This window comes from Watersipora subatra, chromosome 8 (assembly GCF_963576615.1).
Source record: "Watersipora subatra chromosome 8, tzWatSuba1.1, whole genome shotgun sequence".
Taxonomy (NCBI): domain Eukaryota; kingdom Metazoa; phylum Bryozoa; class Gymnolaemata; order Cheilostomatida; family Watersiporidae; genus Watersipora; species Watersipora subatra.
Window position 1 is genome coordinate 34,866,397 of NC_088715.1, and position 18,940 is coordinate 34,885,336.

The 18,940-nt window shown below is 32.8% G+C and overlaps 2 protein-coding genes across 3 annotated transcripts in view; one reads left to right on the plus strand and one right to left on the minus strand.

Annotated features, from left to right (window-relative positions):
- Positions 1-18,940, minus strand: part of LOC137401417 (uncharacterized) — a 294,112-nt gene that overhangs the window by 29,146 nt on the left and 246,026 nt on the right. The gene's annotated exons all lie outside the window — the stretch shown is intronic.
- The window catches only part of LOC137401779 (adhesion G-protein coupled receptor G2-like), a 32,124-nt gene continuing 27,975 nt past the window's right edge, over positions 14,792-18,940 (plus strand). For both annotated transcript variants that reach the window (XM_068088262.1, XM_068088263.1), the window contains exon 1: positions 14,792-14,883. The gene's annotated coding sequence lies outside the window, so the exon portion shown is untranslated. The remainder of the gene's footprint in view (positions 14,884-18,940) is intronic.

The window sequence follows — 18,940 nt, forward strand, 5'->3', positions numbered from 1 at the left end:
TATGCATAAATGCATGTATAACAGCCACCCTTTACTTCTCTCACTCAATGATGTTTATATACATGTATGTGTTTTTTCATCTGTTCATATTATGTGTTGTTAACAACTTCTCCAAAAACATGTTGCAAAAAAGTAATTTAGTCAGAGTAACCTGTTTTAGCGAAATCACTCACATAAGTTTTTTGATTATATAATTGCGTACTTTCATTTTAATCAAGTCTACCATAAAGTGTATTTATTTACTCTCAGCTAACCAACTGCGACAGCAAAGTCCTCCAAACTTTGATCTGTTTGCACAATGAGTGTTGGTTTCAGTTTTCAAAATTTTGAATGAAGTTGAATGATTACGTGCAGCATTTCCTTCATTTAAGGGGAGTGTATTGTGATTGGACAAATCAAGCTCAACCCACTCCTTGGAATACTTTCATTGCAGTAAAAAAAACACAATACTTGTTTAGGCATACATAAGTATTTTATTTAATATATATTAATATTAATAATTTACAAGTATTTAATATAATATATAATATTATTAATATTATATATTAATAATATTATATTATTAAATTAATTTTTAAGCCTTTATACAAATATGATCAATTAATTAAAAGTTATAATAAAACTAGTAATAATATAATAATTCTTGGAATAATTTTATTGCTCTTGAAAAAAAAGCATTTTTGAAATAGATCTCAAACTCGCCTCCTTGATACTTTAGAGCATATAGCCATACATTGAAGCAGAACTTTGCCAAGAACCACTATTTGCAAGGTTGATTACTCATTATCTGACTCTGATTTGCGTTTAGTTCTTATTTATGATTTTGGTGGAAATTTTTGCGCTGGTTGTGCTAGGTTATTTGCACTCTTCTGCTCCTGTTCTAAACACTACAGCTAATCTGTAATTTGTAGCAAGTGCGGCCACTGGTAAAGTGCAACATGATGCGATAACACTTAACCATGGACATACAAGATCAAATATGAACGATATACTCAGTTCAATGATGCAAATATTACATGGCAAATTCAAGTATGTATTTTAAGTAACTCTCAAATGCTGTACCACCAATTTAGCATTAGCAGCAAATCTGCACAAGATTTAGCTAACAGATAGTATGCAACAATTACATACAGAAAAAGAAGCAAAATAAAAAACAGTAATATTTGGTCAATACAAACTGTATTAGTTCTGAAGAGGTTTCTCAGGTGAAGTAACGGTACATAGTTTGCTTCCACAATTGCAGCTGCCTACCCCTGTATTTTATTTATGAATAACTTAGTTGCTCAGAAGTAAGCAAATCCTTTTCCTCCAACCCATTACACAATGACTTTATTCCTAGTAACTGCACTCCAGATCTTCTAGTGACAAAATAGTTTGCTACATTTGCTGTAACCAATAATTCTTCTTCAATACCTGGCATAAGGGTTCCCCACATAGTTGCGATGCTTTCCTAAATTCTCTTGTCTTGGCAGAGTCTCCTTCTGCTTCAGTCCATATTTCTTATAGCAAGAGGGAGATGAGATACAGGTCTACTCATCTTTCCCTTTATTGTTGGAGTAAATTTTTTTAATTTTCTGCGTTATGATTAAGGGTCTTTTAACTGAGCATTTATCTTGTGACAGCTTTGGTTGAGGACGGTTCCTTTGCAGGGAGAAAGAGGTCACCATACTGAAGGCAGCAGGTTACTCATTCTCTAGGTCTTGGTAAGTTACCTCTAGTTCCACTTTGCTAGAAAATGATAAGGTGCCTTGCTTGCTTTTCTAGTAACACAACCTGCTGATATATTTTGTGATCTATTTTGTATGTAGGGCAATGTTGTCAGTGGCTCGATTAAATGGGTACATCTCATTTTGAACTTTGATAGCTGGACCCATTTAACTATAGGCTAGCCTGGTAAGCTTTGCCCTGTGGTTGCACCAAGACAAATAGCCCTTGCTTCCGGCATGTCAAATAACATGTAAATGCGCATTGGCTTCTGATGGCATTATGCTATATCGGTTGAGAAACACACAATAAATTTCTGATGCTAAGTCTCCATCTTCACAATCAATGGCCTCTTACTGAAAGCTAGATTTTAATTGTACCACTTTTACATGCCCAATCTACCAATTGAGTTGCCAGACTTATGTGAATTGTTTGGTGAAACTGTGTGCAACCTTATGTTCATCAAATCATGGCAGCCTCAAGTTTTTCTGCTGCTTTAAACAAAGTTTAAAGCTTGATATGTGACAGCTTTAGCGATATCATTTGTAGGTTGTCTGAAGCTTGTGTTGAAAATGTCTTGTCTCAAGCTGCTCAAGTTGGTAATTTTTGGTAGCAGGTGTTAGAATCAGTTGGTAGCTTTGTTAATTGCATAGTGAATGGGTATGTTCCATGGTGCAGGTATCAAATGAGCATTTGTATGGATAGTGTTGTTTCTGCTTAGCAGTTTGGTTAGGTATCTTCTGCAGACGCTGAAAACGATAGCTTTGATGATGAAACACTTTTTGGTGTGGTGCTGGTAGACCAATTGAGAGATTGATTAATTTCTTAGTTTGCTATATTAGTACACTTAAAGGAACTAGTAAAGCAAAATCCAACAAGAGTAATAGTGGTCATGATTTCTAAAACTTACAACTGATGTTTTATACGCTCAACAAATTTGTCAGGAGCAGCTGAGTAATTCAAATATCTCACTGCTAGAACCAATAAAATAGTATTTTACCATTTATCGCTATTTTTGGAACTGATTACTTGTTGTCTGACGATGACTTAGGTTTTTTTCTCATACATAAATGTGCTGTATAGTTTTCCAGTAGTTATGCTAGGTGTTAAATGCACTCAGATCTTCCTATACTAGGTACTACAACTAACTTGTAGCTTGTTTAAAAATACCACTGCAGGTTGACGAGCAACATGGTGCAGAAACACAACAGCTATAGTGGTGAAAAAGCAAATTGCAGCTGTATACACAATTAAAGTGATGGAGTTATTGTCATGCTGAAAGCAAATCTGTATTTTAATGTAACTAACTTTTGTTGTACAGGCACATGACTGTTAACGGAAACTCTGCACAAAAATTAGTTAACAAGTAATATGCGATTTATACATGTATATAAATATCAAAGTATGTTGTTTGGTGTGACCAGTTACAGCTATTAAAATCTAGAAATAAGAGATCTGCTGTGTGCTAAATTCGATCTCAGAACATCCTGTTCAAGAGGTAATAACCTAATCAATTAGGCTACGAAAAACGAAATAAATTAGTTAGACGATATTATTCGTTATCTGGGTTGAAATATGTGCAGCACTGTGGGTTACCCAATGCCACTAAGGCTTGCTTTCACAGCCCATTAGTGAGTTTAGAAATACAAACAGTAACTCACTCAAAATTATTTATTTGCAATGTGCCAGGCTAACGGCAAGTGGCAGGCAACTGCCTTAACTACCACTGTTTATAAACAGGGTTAATACTCTGCCCAATGCCGGACATTTGGCTAGTAATTACATACAAAAGCAAACTAAAGGTCAGCCATATTTTGTCAATACTAACCACAATTACCTAACATATGTCTACCAATCAAAATTATCAAAGTAGAAAAAAGTTTTCCTTGATGCTTGAGTGTGTTTACACATAGAGTTTGTCTCACTTTATCCTGAAAATTACTCTTTTTTATAAACTAAGAGATAACAAGAATTAAGCACTGACCATTTGCGTAAATAAGCGGCGCAACCTATCTGTAGGCCCACCTTATTTATACACTGATATGCACATCTTACACTCATAAAACTGTTTTTGCCTTTTTTAGTTTAGTAAAATCAGGTGTTTCCGCATGTATAATTAGTTTGAAGCCCTGTTTTTTTATCTTTTGTGTTAGAGATCGATCAACCAAGATATTGTAAAAACGCGTAAAGAGCTTTTCTAAACAGAATATAATATATATATATAATATAATAATATAGTATATATATAATATAATAATAATATAACATATATAATGATAAACCAAATGTGAGAGGGATATAAGATGTTCTTTTTTGGTTTTCAGCCATTGCATTCCAAATTGGAGCTCGCTAATAAAAAGACCTAAAGTTTCCTTAGTAAAAGACTAAATGCACAGGCATATCATATTGTCTACATTAAAGTTCTAAAACACTGAGTAGTAATTTATCTTAACAAATACACACGTTTCATAATAAAATGTTAAACTGATTTTTGGGTGAGCTTCTAACATGGCTAAAATTGAACAGTATATTGGTAATGACCTAAAAATAGATGCATCATTCTTTGTGCGTTAGTCTGAGTGCATATTGAGTTTCTGTTATGATATAAGTATTTCTATTGACTGTTTAAAAAAAAATCATAATTTTATAAATACTACTCACTCAAACTAGAAGTGTTAGGCTTCAATTAAATTTGATTGCTTGCATGTTCATAACTATTTGACAAAGTTTTGCTTTGTCAAAACAAAGATTTTCCCGTGACAAAACTAATGATTTTAAATTATATCTGATCATTAACATCTAGGCTTGCAGAAAATAAAGGAAGAAACTTAGGCGTCATTGTTGTTTTAGGAAAAAGCTATGCATTAAATAATGTTACCCCTTTTAGCTATCAGAAATTTAAAGAAAGCAATCTTTTAAAAAATTAGCTTTGGCACCGGGAAATATCAATCATAACTTTGACCTTCCCGTAGTCACCCAGTACTGCATAGATCATGATCAGGAGAGCCGGAGAACTGTATCTTCTATGATTATTACTAGATCAAAGGATGCATTTGTTCCTTTGGTCAGTGCTGAGTTTAAATGATTTATTCCAAATAATTAAAATAATATGTAAACCAAACAATGAAATATACAACTGTATAACTGTTGAGAGACCATCGCTTTTATCTTGTTAAAACAGTTATGTTGCCCAGCGAATATACATATTTCCAGGTTAAAATATAATTGCGGTTAAAAGTTCAAAATCAAGAGAAAAAGGTCGTTATGCTGTTCATATAGTTCAACGGTATACGCGTTGTAAATTATTAATAATATTAATGTGTAATAATAATAATAATAGTAGTAATAATATTACATTATTATTCAGTATTCTATTTATAGTCTGTTAATAAAACAGATATAAAACATTACACAAAGTATTCTATATATGCTTTTTATTTACTGTTGTAGGTGCATTGTGATGATAGTATATGCGTGTTGTTTCCGCAATGTTTGTGTGTTGCAAGTGCCTTGTATTTGTGTTGTGCATGTGTTGTATGCGCGTTGTACCGACCTAAGATGCACCGTTACCAAAAATATTGTTATATAATGAGACAAGGCTCAAAAACCACGATTTTCAGAAGGGTTTTGGCAAACAATTGGCTGCATTCTTACATATGTTTGTGTTTGAGTGCTTTTTCCTGAGGTATCTCATGTGATAGATGAAAGTGTATGCGAACCTTTGACAGAAATTTTTAGGTTTTAAGGTTGCTTTGCCTTTGCTTCTACACGCAGCTTCATATTGGCCTATATTTCTAACTCTAGCTGAGCATGTTTAATCATGATACAAATATGGTGTACCAAAACCTATATCATGGGTATTACCACAATAAGTCACCATTCTGGCATGAGGCTTTGAATAAGGTCATTGGGAATGGTCTTGCTAAGCTCTCCGGAAACCTACAGGAAATAACAAGATTGTTTTTACCAACTAGCCAGATTTGTGGGGGTGGGCAAGAAGAGCAAGAAAGCAAATTAAATATAGAAGCACCTATTGACAACAAGGTGTCAGTAAGAAAGAAGTAAATGGAAAAATATCTCTCAAGGCCTATTGTATAGCGGTGGGGCTTGCTAAGCAGCTTGTTCACATGAGTTGGCAGTATGGACTGTTATATTTCTCAAATTTCGGTTGCGGCTGTTGTTCTACGAGCATGCAACTGAATGTGTAATGAAAACTGCTAGCAAAGGGAAATTTGGAGGGCCATCATTGCAGCTTGGTGCTGCAAAACAATCTTCTGTTGTTCTGCTCACATCACTGAATAACTTTCTGAGATGTTCGTGTCAAGTTATTAAGATATTTTTTCATAAAAATGCTGTGTTCTGTTGGCAGCAGCTGAATGTTTCAGCTATTGTATGTAAAATTTTGCATCTACCATAAGTATCTTTAGGCATGATTGACACTCAATGTAAACCTGATAAGTTATCTTAAATTTAAAGACTTCAATCTAATTATAAGAGCGTTCAGATTAACTACCGGTTTATCTTTAATGTCCAAATTAATTTTAATTTTTAAAGCTCTAACTAAGACGGACATGACTTTAAAATATGACAACAGTATAATCCGCTACGGATTTTACTTTTTTGACAAGTAAAATACGTTGCAGATTAAACTGCTGATTAAAATCTCCAACTTTGGTTTATCTCTTCCTTTTCTCAGTGGTAATATTGGTGATTTCAATAGAACAAAACTAGTTTGATAATAGCAATATTATTATTTAGGTTATTATTACGTGTTATTAAAATATTAGGTGTAATATTAATAATAATATATTAATATTATTTATATTAGTAATAATATAAATAATATTAAAACATTATTTATATTATTATTAGGTGTTATTAAAATAACCATAACAGGAGAAACATTGTGTATTTCGATTCAGACTGTTTTAATAATACTTTAAAAAAATGTAATTTATGTAGCAGTTAACAAACTTTGATAAATACGAATACCTACTAGGTTGGCTGTAGGGTTATTTGGTTCAAAATAGGAATCAATCATGATCATCGGTCCCAAGCCATCACTATGCAAAAAAAAAGAGGATTTAATAATTTTTATCCAATAATTGATTTTTCTGTTTGGTTGTGCAAATAACGTTATACTATAGCTTTTAGAAGCAAAGATAAATTATGTGACAAGCTTCTAATTGGATACGGTCTGTTTGATATGTAGTATAACATTTCATGAAATATCATGATTATAGAACTAGAAATACTTTTGAACACCGAAACGCTTGAAGCATAACTTGCATCCGCTGCTGTAATCACTGTAGCTTCTTACTGGACATGGCTTCTAAAATTGTTCTGAGAATATTTCTATATTACGTTATATAGAAAATTTTGCTTACCAAACAAACATCTAACACGGCGATGCTGCCTGAAAAAAGCAGGACACAAGAAAACATGATAAAAATAGGTCCAACAGTAAGTCTTGATAGTCTTTCTGTAGTATGTTGCTTATAAAGCAAAATAGTTGGGGTTTGTAGACAAAAAAACATCTAACATATCTGTGGTGCTAAAGATAAGCAAGACACGGAGACAGTGCAAAATAAATATGTCAAAATTGAATGACGAAAAACAAGCAAACAAGGCTTAAGAGAGTGTGCAAGGGTTGGCCAACATTGTTGATGATTATTTCAAAATTTACAGTTTAAAAAAAGTTTATTGCATTTATATTTTTATCTACCCCTCTACAAAACAATACACATATGCATATTAGTTTAGCTCTGTATTTTTAACTATTAAAGTCAAGAAACAAAAATCAACATTTAAATTTGAAAAATATGATTGATGAAACACATGCATTGTCTCGTTTTTACTGTTAAGTAGCTTCAAAAAGGCACAAAGAATAATAACTGTAGCATTTTATCCATAACATTGTTACTCATTTGCTGAATAGTTGGCAGTGAGACTTTCTTAAGTTTGGCTAATGAAATGTGTAAAAGTTTTTTCCTGCTATAAAATTACCTTTGCAAATCTTATTAGAGGAGTGACGGATCTCAAAAATATATCTGTGTTGTTGTTGTAAATCTTTTGGTGTATTTGTGCTTCTTACGCGCTTGTGCAAGCACCAAATTGCAAAAAAGCTACTGTTTAGAAATATTGACCACTAATAATTGACATAGTAGCCATTTGCAGACCACAGTACAACCAGATCATGTTTGTTAGCTATTGAACACTGCTATCTGCAGCTACTATCATTTTTGTAACTTCATTAGTCTTTTCAAAGCAAGCTTGAGTATGCAACAAAGCCTTGATCCGATATTTCAATAACTCGCTCTTATTAGGTATTTATTCAATAGTTACCAAAAGGAGCAATATAGCTAGCTTTATCATTTGTGTAAGAATTTAAAGAACTAGGAGGTCCCAACTTCAATCTAATGGTTAGTAACTTAGTACTCTGGAATGCTTCTGATCAAATTTGATTTGTTGAAAGATTGTTGGTGGTGGAAGCAAGTGCTTAAAACCTTAAAGTGAAAGTAAACACATTATTTTAACATTGTTTTATTTGATTAATAATGCATCATATTATGTTAATTGAACGAGAAAACAAAATCTTAACAGATATTTCTACTAGTTTAGCAAGTTCAAAGTTGAAAATATATTTTGGTGCATTTACCTCGGACCACCACTGAGTCATAATAAAGCCGTTTTTACCAACGCTTTCTTCACTTATTCGTTAGCAATTTAACACATTTTATTTTCTTTTAACCACAATCAGTTAATTACGATGGGTGGATGTCTCTATGCTAGTTGTGAATCTTACACTAGAAGTGTAGCATAACCTTGTTTAGAATTCCTGTCTCTCAGTCGCCAAATTTAGCAAAAGTATGGCTCTCTAAGGCAAAGAGTGCCGACTTAATTTTTCGCAGACTACCTGATAGTGCGGTTGTGTGCGTTAGGCATTTCCATAAAGAAAAGCTTTATTCAGAGCAATTTGGGACAACTGCAAGATTAAGAGTGAAAGAGGGAGAGGTTTTATTCCTTAATGGTGTTGTACCATACAGCAAGAGAGCATCGTCAAACAGGAAAACCTCAACAGTAAGCAATTTGAGAAGAATTTTAAATAAATAATAATAACAATATAGTTATTTAACAAAATAAATTATTAAATATAATAAGTCAAAATATGTAGTACTGCTCAATAGTACAAAGAAATGATTTGATATGACTGGGTCACAATGAGACTCAGGTTGAGTTGCATAGGCTACGTTTGATGTTAGCCTGATTGACTTGAATTAACTTGGTTAACTGAGTAAAAGTTAGTAAGGGAATTTAAATTTTCTGTTTGGTTTGAACTGTCAGAATTGCCTTAATTGTTCATAAAATATATGACTAATATTATTATAAAATTTGGTTTGCATTATTATTTTTATATTCATGCTACCATTATTAATATAGGCTTTACAGATTACTTGAAGCGATTAGCCCACATGATTATATTTGTAGTATTTGCGTTGTTTTGTAACGCTGTTTCATAAAAAACAACCTCATTTTTTTCAATCTAGTTATATAATAATACATTGCAGATTTAAATTAGCCCTCAGTTTGTTATTGTTTGTGTTGGCATTTATTTTTTTCTCTATATTTTTAGCAATAATCCCATGCTGCAAGTATACAAACCATGTCGCTAATATTCACAAGAGCATTCCAGAACACAAGTTCATCCAGTGCTCTCATGAACCAATCCGTGAGTGTTGAAAAAGTATATTATTTATACTTAATGGTGGCATGAAAGCTGTATGTTGAATCTAATAATATATTCAGAAATATCAAAGCACATGGAGATGTGTAATATAATACTTTATATATCACTTAGAATGCCTTTGGTTTGTGATATAAGAATATGCAGTCATTTGTTGCATAATAGTAAACAGAAATTGTACAAAATAATGGTTAAATATTCCGCAGCTAGTTGACATTTGAATAAACAAAAAATTTGCAGATTTATAATATCTTGAAAAATAACAACGAATAATTTGATGTTTGTAGAGAAATGGAAAGAAAGGTGAAATGGTTAATTCCAGGAAGTGCAGGGCACAAAGTCCTTGGTGATGCATTAGGGCAAGCGAGACTGCTAAACACATTGCATCTGTTGAACCATGGTCAACACACTGGTGCTTTAGCAAACTTCTACAGCCTCATATTAAGTAATGCACTAAAGCGAATAGACTTTGATCCCCCAGGATATTTTACAAGAATTAAACTAGCAGTGATAGATCCCAACGCAAATGCGGGAAGAGAAGCTCTGAATGGTAAGCTGTATCTGCAATAAAATTATACATGGATTATACTACTCTTCAGCAAGGATACAACTTTTACAGCTTGCACAACAATAAAGATAAACTTATGTAGAGATTTTAATAACACAATTGATAACTGGCTTTAAATTTTGATTATTAAAAAAAAATAATGTGTGATTAGTTTTAAGTGAGATATTTTTTGATAAAATTAATATAACAGGCTATTCAAATTATAAATGTTATGCAGTTCTTTTGTGTAATTCGATTTAGATTTATGTAACGTAAGCTGTTAAATGTGGTGTTTTATGTCATGGCGCAAGTAAATTATTGAAATATAATTATTTATCAAACCATACATTATTCACTTATTCACTGTAAAAGTCATGAAGATCAGCTAAGTAACGTTGTTTTCAGATTCAGTTAAAAGAATTATAAAAACCATATTTTGCTCAACTCACCACTGAACTTACATTAATTTCCTTCATTCATACTAAAAAGCTCCTCTTCATCTGCGTCATTCTGCGCTCATCGAATAGTTCACCACTGATATATTTATATCTTTAGCCATCTTCAACTTCGTCATCAATTGGGTAGCTTCTATAAAGAGTGGCTGTTTTAGCTGTGAGTCTTTTAGCCGTTTTATTGTAAACATAATAAAACAACGACAGAAATAAATTTAAGTTGAATTATTTTAACAATATGTGTATTAGCAACTACGATCAAAGACATGTTCGAAATCTGCTCTTGTTTCCGGACAGTTGCGGGAGACATGCGATGTCCCTCACATTAGATCACGATTCAAGTCAAATGCTAAGTTTCTCATGATTGGATGGTTGATTAAAAGTCAGTGTTCCCAGTGGCGAGTCCGTTTCACACTCATTTTCGCAATAGTGTTATCTATCCGATTTTGCAAAATATGCAATTGAAAAAAGACTCTGTACTCAGTTATATGTGAATGCACAGGCATTTTTTGTTTTTAAATATTATTCTGAGTATGTATCTGTTGTAAGAAATAATTTACATTTTGCTAAACGCAGAAAATTACACAAAACAAACAGGGTAAAAGTTGGCCTTCATCAGTAAATTGTGTTTACTTTCCTTTTAAGATGCTTGTTTTGCCAATCAAAATGCGCAATTTAGTGTAATACAGCATTCTTACAGAAACTGCTAGAAATTAGAAACAGTTTTGATGGTTACTAAAAGCGATTACTAATGCATAAACAATTATGTTTGACTTATTTTCAAGAGTGACGTCTATCATGCGTGAAGTGCGCTGCATAAATAAGTATGATTAATGGGATTACATCGGTGAGTGATGATAGTATTGTGTTATATGTAGTTCCTGGTGGATGTTGCTTATCAGTTAGAGAGTAAATAGATCCAAGTGATTCCAAGGACTTAAAATAACTTCTCATTTACTGCGAACAGCCACAACTCTATCTTTACCTCATTGTACCGTAAGTATAAGATTTTTCTTGTAATTAGATATACACATAGTCATTGAGGTGACTAGATTAAACCAGAATAAAACATCATATATCTGTGTCAAAAAGAGAAAGGAAGAAAAAGAGAGATCAAGAAAAAAAAGAGAAAGATAGAGAAATTTTGAGCAAAAGAAAAAAAGAGAATGAAAAAGTTAGAGAGAAAAGGAGCGAGGAGAGAGAGAGAGAGACCTCAACATGATGTGAAATGCAATATATTGGTTTCAATTGAGTGTTTGAAAATAGTACATACATTGGATCAGAACAAACCCTTTTTGTCAAGCTTTATATTTCTCTCAAACAAAAACCTGGTAAATTAAGGATTTGTGTAACCATGTCATTAAGTATGAGGTCTCATTTGTGTAACCATCTCATAGAGTATGAGGTGCCATTTGGGTAATCATGTCATAGAGCATGAGGTCTCATTCGTGAAACCATATCATGGATTATCCAGTTCCATTTGTGTAATTATGTCATAGAGTATGAGGCCTCATTTGTGTAGCCATCTCATAAAGTATTAGGTCTCATTTGTGTAACCATGTCATTGAGCATGATGTCTCTTTTGTGTAACCATATCATGAAGTATGAAGTCTCATTTTTGTAACCATGTCATAGAATATGAGGTCTCATTTGTGCACCATGTCATAGACTATGATGTTTCATTTGTGTAACCATGTCATAGTGTATGAGGTCTCATTTGTGTGACCATGTCATAGAGTATGAGGTTTCACCTGTGTATACCATGTTATAGATTATGAAGTCTCAATTGTGTAACCATATCATAGAGTATGAGGTCTCATTTGCGTGACCATGTCATAGAGTATGAGATCTCATTTGTGTATCATGTCATAGACTATGAGGTTCCATTTGTGTAACCATGTCATAGTGTATGAGGTCTCATTTGTGAAGCCAAGTCATAGTGTATTAGGTCTCATTTGTGTAGCTATGTCATAGTGTATAAGGTCTCATTTGTATAGCCATGACATAGTTTATGAGGTCTCATTTGTATAGGCATTTCATTGAGTATGAAGTCTCATTTGTTGTTCACCGGCCTACTAAACTCTGTTAACTGATCGAAACTATTTTTATAGCATTAGAAAAAGTTTTTGCATTTAGGATTTCTTTGCCATTTTATGTGTCCTAAACGGGTAACTTCATTTGTATCCTCCGTGTACACATGATATACTCCAGATACGTTTGAATACATGCGGGAAGCAAGCATAGGCCGCTGATACAGGGTTAATAATATAGGCACTACAGTCAGCAGAACAGTGCTATAGTACCTTGTTGTGGTTATTAGAGGCTGCAACAAAATTTGGTACACATTTTGTATGGTTTAAATCATTATTAGTGTCATTGTAAAAACTGTTTTAATCAATGTGGTTGGTAGTAAGTAGGCTCAGTCTTTAGCTTGAAGCCAAAAACTGATGACTATAATAATACCTTCTATTGAAGAGTCTTCCTAAAATCAGGCAGTTCTTAATAGCGCTGTTTTCTGAATTGTTTTGAGTGACAGCTTAGAACCGACCGCAGGGACCTATGAGATAAGCTGGCCGAATATTGTCTCAAGTGCTCCAACACCTATAGGTATCTTTTGATTAGACACTCCACAGCCTTCAAAGCTCGATTTCTACCTCTTCGTACTTCTCATTATTTTCATTTTTGTTCCTTCTTACTCGTTGGTATCCTGGGATTGCTATGTTAACAATGTAACACTCTGTTACCCTTTTGCCGATTAGTACTAAATCTGGTCTTCTGGTCTCTATTATCTTATCAGTCTAAAAGATGAAGTCCCATACCACTTCACATTGTCATTCTCAGACACGGTCTCTGCCCTATGGTAAAACCATTTCTCTGTGTGTGTGGAAGGCTATGCTTCTTACAGATACTCCAACAAAATGCAGAGGTTATTTTATTATGTCGTAATTTTTATTATAGCCTACCTATATTTATTCTGATAGACTCACAATAAACTCATACTGGTTCACAAAGTTATAAAAGTATAGAAAACTAGCCTTCTTTTGAATTTGTCATTTAAACTCCCTTCAAGTATTTTAACACGCAGTGACGACATCACAATTTTAAAATAATTTTGTTCGGTTTAAATACCATCAAACCACTGCGTTGGCAATATATTGAAAGGCAACATAAATGACTTGAACATAAAAGCGTTAGTCAAAGTTGGCGATAACTCCATAAACATTGAACTATTTGTAAGTTATTTGTAGTTTGTAAGTACACCAAACTATTGCTAGTTTATCTGTAATAACAGCAAATAAATACTATCTTGTTTTAATGTATTACAGCATTTGGCATTTTTTGCTATAATCTAGCGCATTATGCTCAAGTATGTTTAAGATAGAATCTGATCGTATAACTTGGCTATCTGTGGGCAGTGTGTCAGTCACGTGGCTGGAGTTCACACTAGCATTTTTTCAGTTTGTCTAGTACTACAATATTTTGAGTATACATCTAGGATATCCTATTTTTCTATGATTGCTGAGAGCATTGCATAACACTATATAACTATCCTTAACTATATCAGAGCCATTCACTGGCCCTACTAGCACACTGTGAGCAACATTCACTGGCTCTACTAGCACACTATGAGTAGCATTCACTGGCTCTACAAGCACAATGTGAGCAGCATTCACTGGCTCTACTAGCACACTGTGAGTAGCAATCACTTGCTCTACTAGCACACTGTGAGTAGCATTCACTGGCTCTACTAGCACACTGTGAGCAGCATTCGCTGGCTTTACTAGCACACTGTGAGTAGCAATCACTGGCTCTACTAGCACACTGTCTACAAATTCAACGTACTTTATCTTTGAGGTTTTGTATTACATAAAGTTATGCATCACTCACTTGCCAAAATAGCATTTTGCAATCACTTCCTTTTGTTGGTGCAAACCAGTTATTGGTTTGCACAAAACAAAAGGATTTGCACAAAACCATCTTTAAAAAATGAAAAGAGTTTTGAATTTGAGTGTTGATGTTAGTATAGAAAATTAGTTTTTTAAAGTTTTTTTATTGTATTAAATATTGCGTGGATTTTTCAGCCAACTTCAAAAGTTATCTAATTTCTATTGCAAAATGGGATATTTGAGTTAAATAGCTTTTTTAAATAGTTTCTCAATAACTATTGATGTTTCAGTAAAAATTGAATAAACTTATTTCAGTTTACCACACTAAAATTCGAATGAATAATTTGATTGGTTGACACCAGTTTGTGTCACATACCGCGTGGTCATCTAGTATTTTAATAAGACTGATGAGTGTTTACTGCATCATTTTAGCTTCTGGCAGACAGCTTGTTGACTATAGTCACTCACTGTATGGGCTTGATATAATCAAGATAAAAGGTCTTCGCAACAGGCACATGAAGTGAACCCCATAACAGTGTCAAACGAAACGTAAGTTAACAACTTCAAGTTTGATTTGAAAGCTTATGTATTATTTTTTACAGTAATAAACTTTAATCTGAACTACTACCTGTCTATATGTATATATAAGTTTTTTACTGGCAATAATAATCATCAACCAAATGGCTTTTTTGAGAGAATACTGAGATAGAAAGAAAGAAAACCAAACAAAAGAAAGCATAAATCAGTATTCGATTAGTCTATTGAACAAAAATGTTTTACAAGTTGGTAATCTAATAGTTTTGTGGATGTCAAGTTAGTGCATTACAGGTTGTACACGTACTGCCAGAAACTTCATTGGCAGTTCACATATTTTGGTTCTAAAGAATAGAAATCAGTAATTGTTTTTATGTATGAAGGGAAAAACTGCATATATTTTGGGCATAGTGTACAAATTGTTTTGAAAAATGTAGCTGATATATATATATAAATACATATATATAAATATATATATATATATATAAATATATATATATATGTGTGTGTTAGTTTTTGCCCTGAACGCTTGTACAGTAGAATTGTTGATCATTTTGGTGTAGCCTTTTCATCGAAATTATTGAAAGACAACCATTTAGGGGAATGAATCATTTGTAGGCATATGACAAAACCTTTTTTTCAACTCAAGGCCTAGTTCCTGCAGTAAGGCCTTGCATAGAAGACTATTGTGGCTGCCTCAAATGCTTACTTTCAGTTTAAAAAAACTTTTGCTCAGCCATTAAAACGAGAATATAAATTTGCTTAGCAGAGTGGAAAAGGCTTTTAATGTCAGTTGACTAGTTTTTGAATTCCTTTGATAGACCGAATTTTATGAATAACTAAGTCTCAACCATTGAAATAAAAAACTGCTTATAGTTTCCCGACTGCAAACATCTGCTGTCAGCTTCTAGTACATACAAGCACGTACAAACAGCATACATACAGTATATACAGATACTTTTTATACATGAATGAATATGAAAGAACATGTAAAGTAATGGATTCAGATAGTAACAGATGACTGGATTTCAGTACTAGCCAAATTACATGTAAATAACTACAGTTATGACAGAGAAGCCTTGGTTATTTAGTAAAGAAGGATTTATCTAGACCTTATTTTGTTAGTAACAGAATCTATACAACCTGAATTAAGAAATATTTATTTTATGCAATCTTGTCTTAGCATAGCTTCAGCTAACTTTTAGCATTCACAGATACTTCATATGTATGATTATAAAAAAGAAGTTCAAGAGATTGGTTAGACTTAGTTGCACACTAAATTACATGTAATTGGAACGGTGACCTGACTACAGTCATAGGGCACAAGTCTAAACTCTTTTTGTCCAAAATCATTGACACTCTTTGGTAAAAATTTGAACAAAAGGTCTATAAACTCACATTTGAGTTTATAGATCTTTTGCTTAAAATCTATGCAAATGATGAGCTAGATGATATCTAGCTCATCATTTCACATATCAGTGTTGGTTTGTGTTTTTATAATGTGTACATTAATAAGATACCTCCATTGTGAACTAGACTTTTACATTTTATGCAATGATTTGCAGTTTCTCTCATCTCGTACAAACAACTCAGCAACACTCTTGGTTTGAACACGGAAAAGTCCAACAACATGTTCACTGTTATTATAGGTATAAGATAATCCAGAGATTCCCTCATATTACTAGCATTCCAGTATGTTCTCTAATCTGCTCGTATCAGATCAAGACTATTACAGGTTGCTAGGCAACAGAAATGATTAATACTTTCATGAAAAACTCTTATTGATATAGTTTTAGTTAACGGCTACCACTGGCCTTATTAGATAATTGCAAGCTTTGCAACATAAATGTTGGGAATTACGATAAAACACTTTTAGAGATCAGTGGATGATCCATAGAAAATCCAACATCAAGTAAAAAACAAAAAAGACGATGCTTTTCAAAACTAGTATCTTTCTTTCATTAGCCTATGAAGTTATCTTGATAAATAATAGGAATGATAGGCATAAACAATCACTGCTATAGTTTGTGCAAACTGAGAGATTTTAGATTATCGACTACAAGCTATGACTTTCTTAGCTAGAATTTTATGTTGCAACACAAGTCTGATTATAACATCAGACTTAAGTCAACACAAGTCTGATTATAACATCAGACTTAAGTCAACACAAGTCTGATTATAACATCAGACTTAAGTCAACACAAGTCTGATTATAACGTCAGACTTAAGTCAACATAAGTCTGCTTATAACATCAGACTTAAGTCAACACAAGTCTGATTCAATCGAAGCATTACAATTTTTAGTATTTAGTTGCAAAATGCACAAATTAACCGCTTTTAAGGACACCTGACTTTACTTGTTGTTGACATTTTCAAGCTAAAGATTTGGCCGAGTGCCAGCATACAGATCTTTTCATCGCCATTGATTGAATACAGTTTCTATATTCTAGGTCAAATTATATGCAAAGTAAGTAATTAACATGATGTTACCTTTAGCTTTCCTGTAGCCTTTTGTAGTTTTTCTGTAGCTGTAAAGCTGAGCTTTGTCTTATGACGATAAACAGAAAAATATTTGGGATTGAGAAAGCAGCTTAGGAACTTTTATAAAAGAAGGTACTGTTAATTTTCACAATGTATATTTTTCTTTGGTTAGGCTCTCTAAAACTATCAAGTAATATGGATCATGATCTCAGAAAGTGTATTTGAAATGGAAATTATCTTTATTGTCATCAAGTCAATGGAAAAAAAACACAATCATACGACTTATGCGACGCCATGTTTTACTATTTCCAGTTTGCATAGCAATGGCTTCGCGAGGCAAATTTGGGCTGTTTAAGCTTCTATTGGTTAAGTAGCATTCAGATTTTGAAAGAGCATACGTGATTGGCCTACATAAATGTATTTTAAAAACATAATAAATGTCCGTGGCATCGAGTTTACTAACTTGCTATCACTATTACACAAATTTGATATGTGTGACTTAACCCCACTTAACGAGACCGTGGCCCATATCATAGGTACAACCTAGTCAGTTATAGATAAAAGACTATTTGTTACAGTGTTACCAATTGGCTTGAATTTTGTTCTCCTTCTCGCTTTCTTGTTTAAATACGTTATTATTAAGTGCTTGAACATGCTTTCACTTTTTTATATGATCATTTATTGTTTGATGCAATTCCTCGATAGGGATATAATGTGTTTAAAAAAGCCTTTTTTTGAAACAATTTACATTTGAATGAGCCTTAGAATTAGCAAGGTTCCAGCTACAAGATCTAAGTTTATTTTTTGTTTTTGTACGAGATAACTGAAAAAATAGTTAGTTTTGACAACTCAAGTAACATCACCCATTTGCGTAGTCAAAATTAATGATAACTAAATAACAAACTTTACAGCTCTTTATGTCTCTGTTCACAGGAAAAACCTATTCAGCTCCGAGTTTTACATGATTATCCAGACATTATGTTTGTACAGTTAAACAATAGTTTACCGTTAGAAAATATCACAACAACTAAACAATAGGCATCTAATGAAATTCTAGAAAATTTGATAATCTGTTATCTTGTAATGTATACAAAATAATATCAATATCATCTTATAACTTTCTCTTATCTTATATTGTGTATAATATTGTAAACACTAGCTCTGCTTTAAATTAGATTTGTCTAAAGCGAAATGTGTGATTTGCTATAAACATTTAAACGCAAGCTCAATTTACTTCCCATATCAAAATGACTATTAATTTTCAGTGTTGGCAAAGGGAGTCTTTTTTGGCACTTTGCTAAAAACCATTTCATTTTAACTTCAATGAAATTGGTTTTTATTAGGCTTGAATGAACACAAGGAAATATTCAAAGCATTTCACCGTCTGTAAGGTTAGATCGCTTATTTGTCTCGAACCTCTTAGAGTAGTACTTGCGCTATGACCTTTATGTTAATTTTGCAAACTATTTTTCAATTCTAACAAAACTCAGCCAACTTTTTGGCAATTTTATGCCACAAAAGTTTAAAGAGATTTCTAGATGAAGTAGATTGTATCGATTTCTCATTTGAAAAAACTTATTTTATGAGTTAT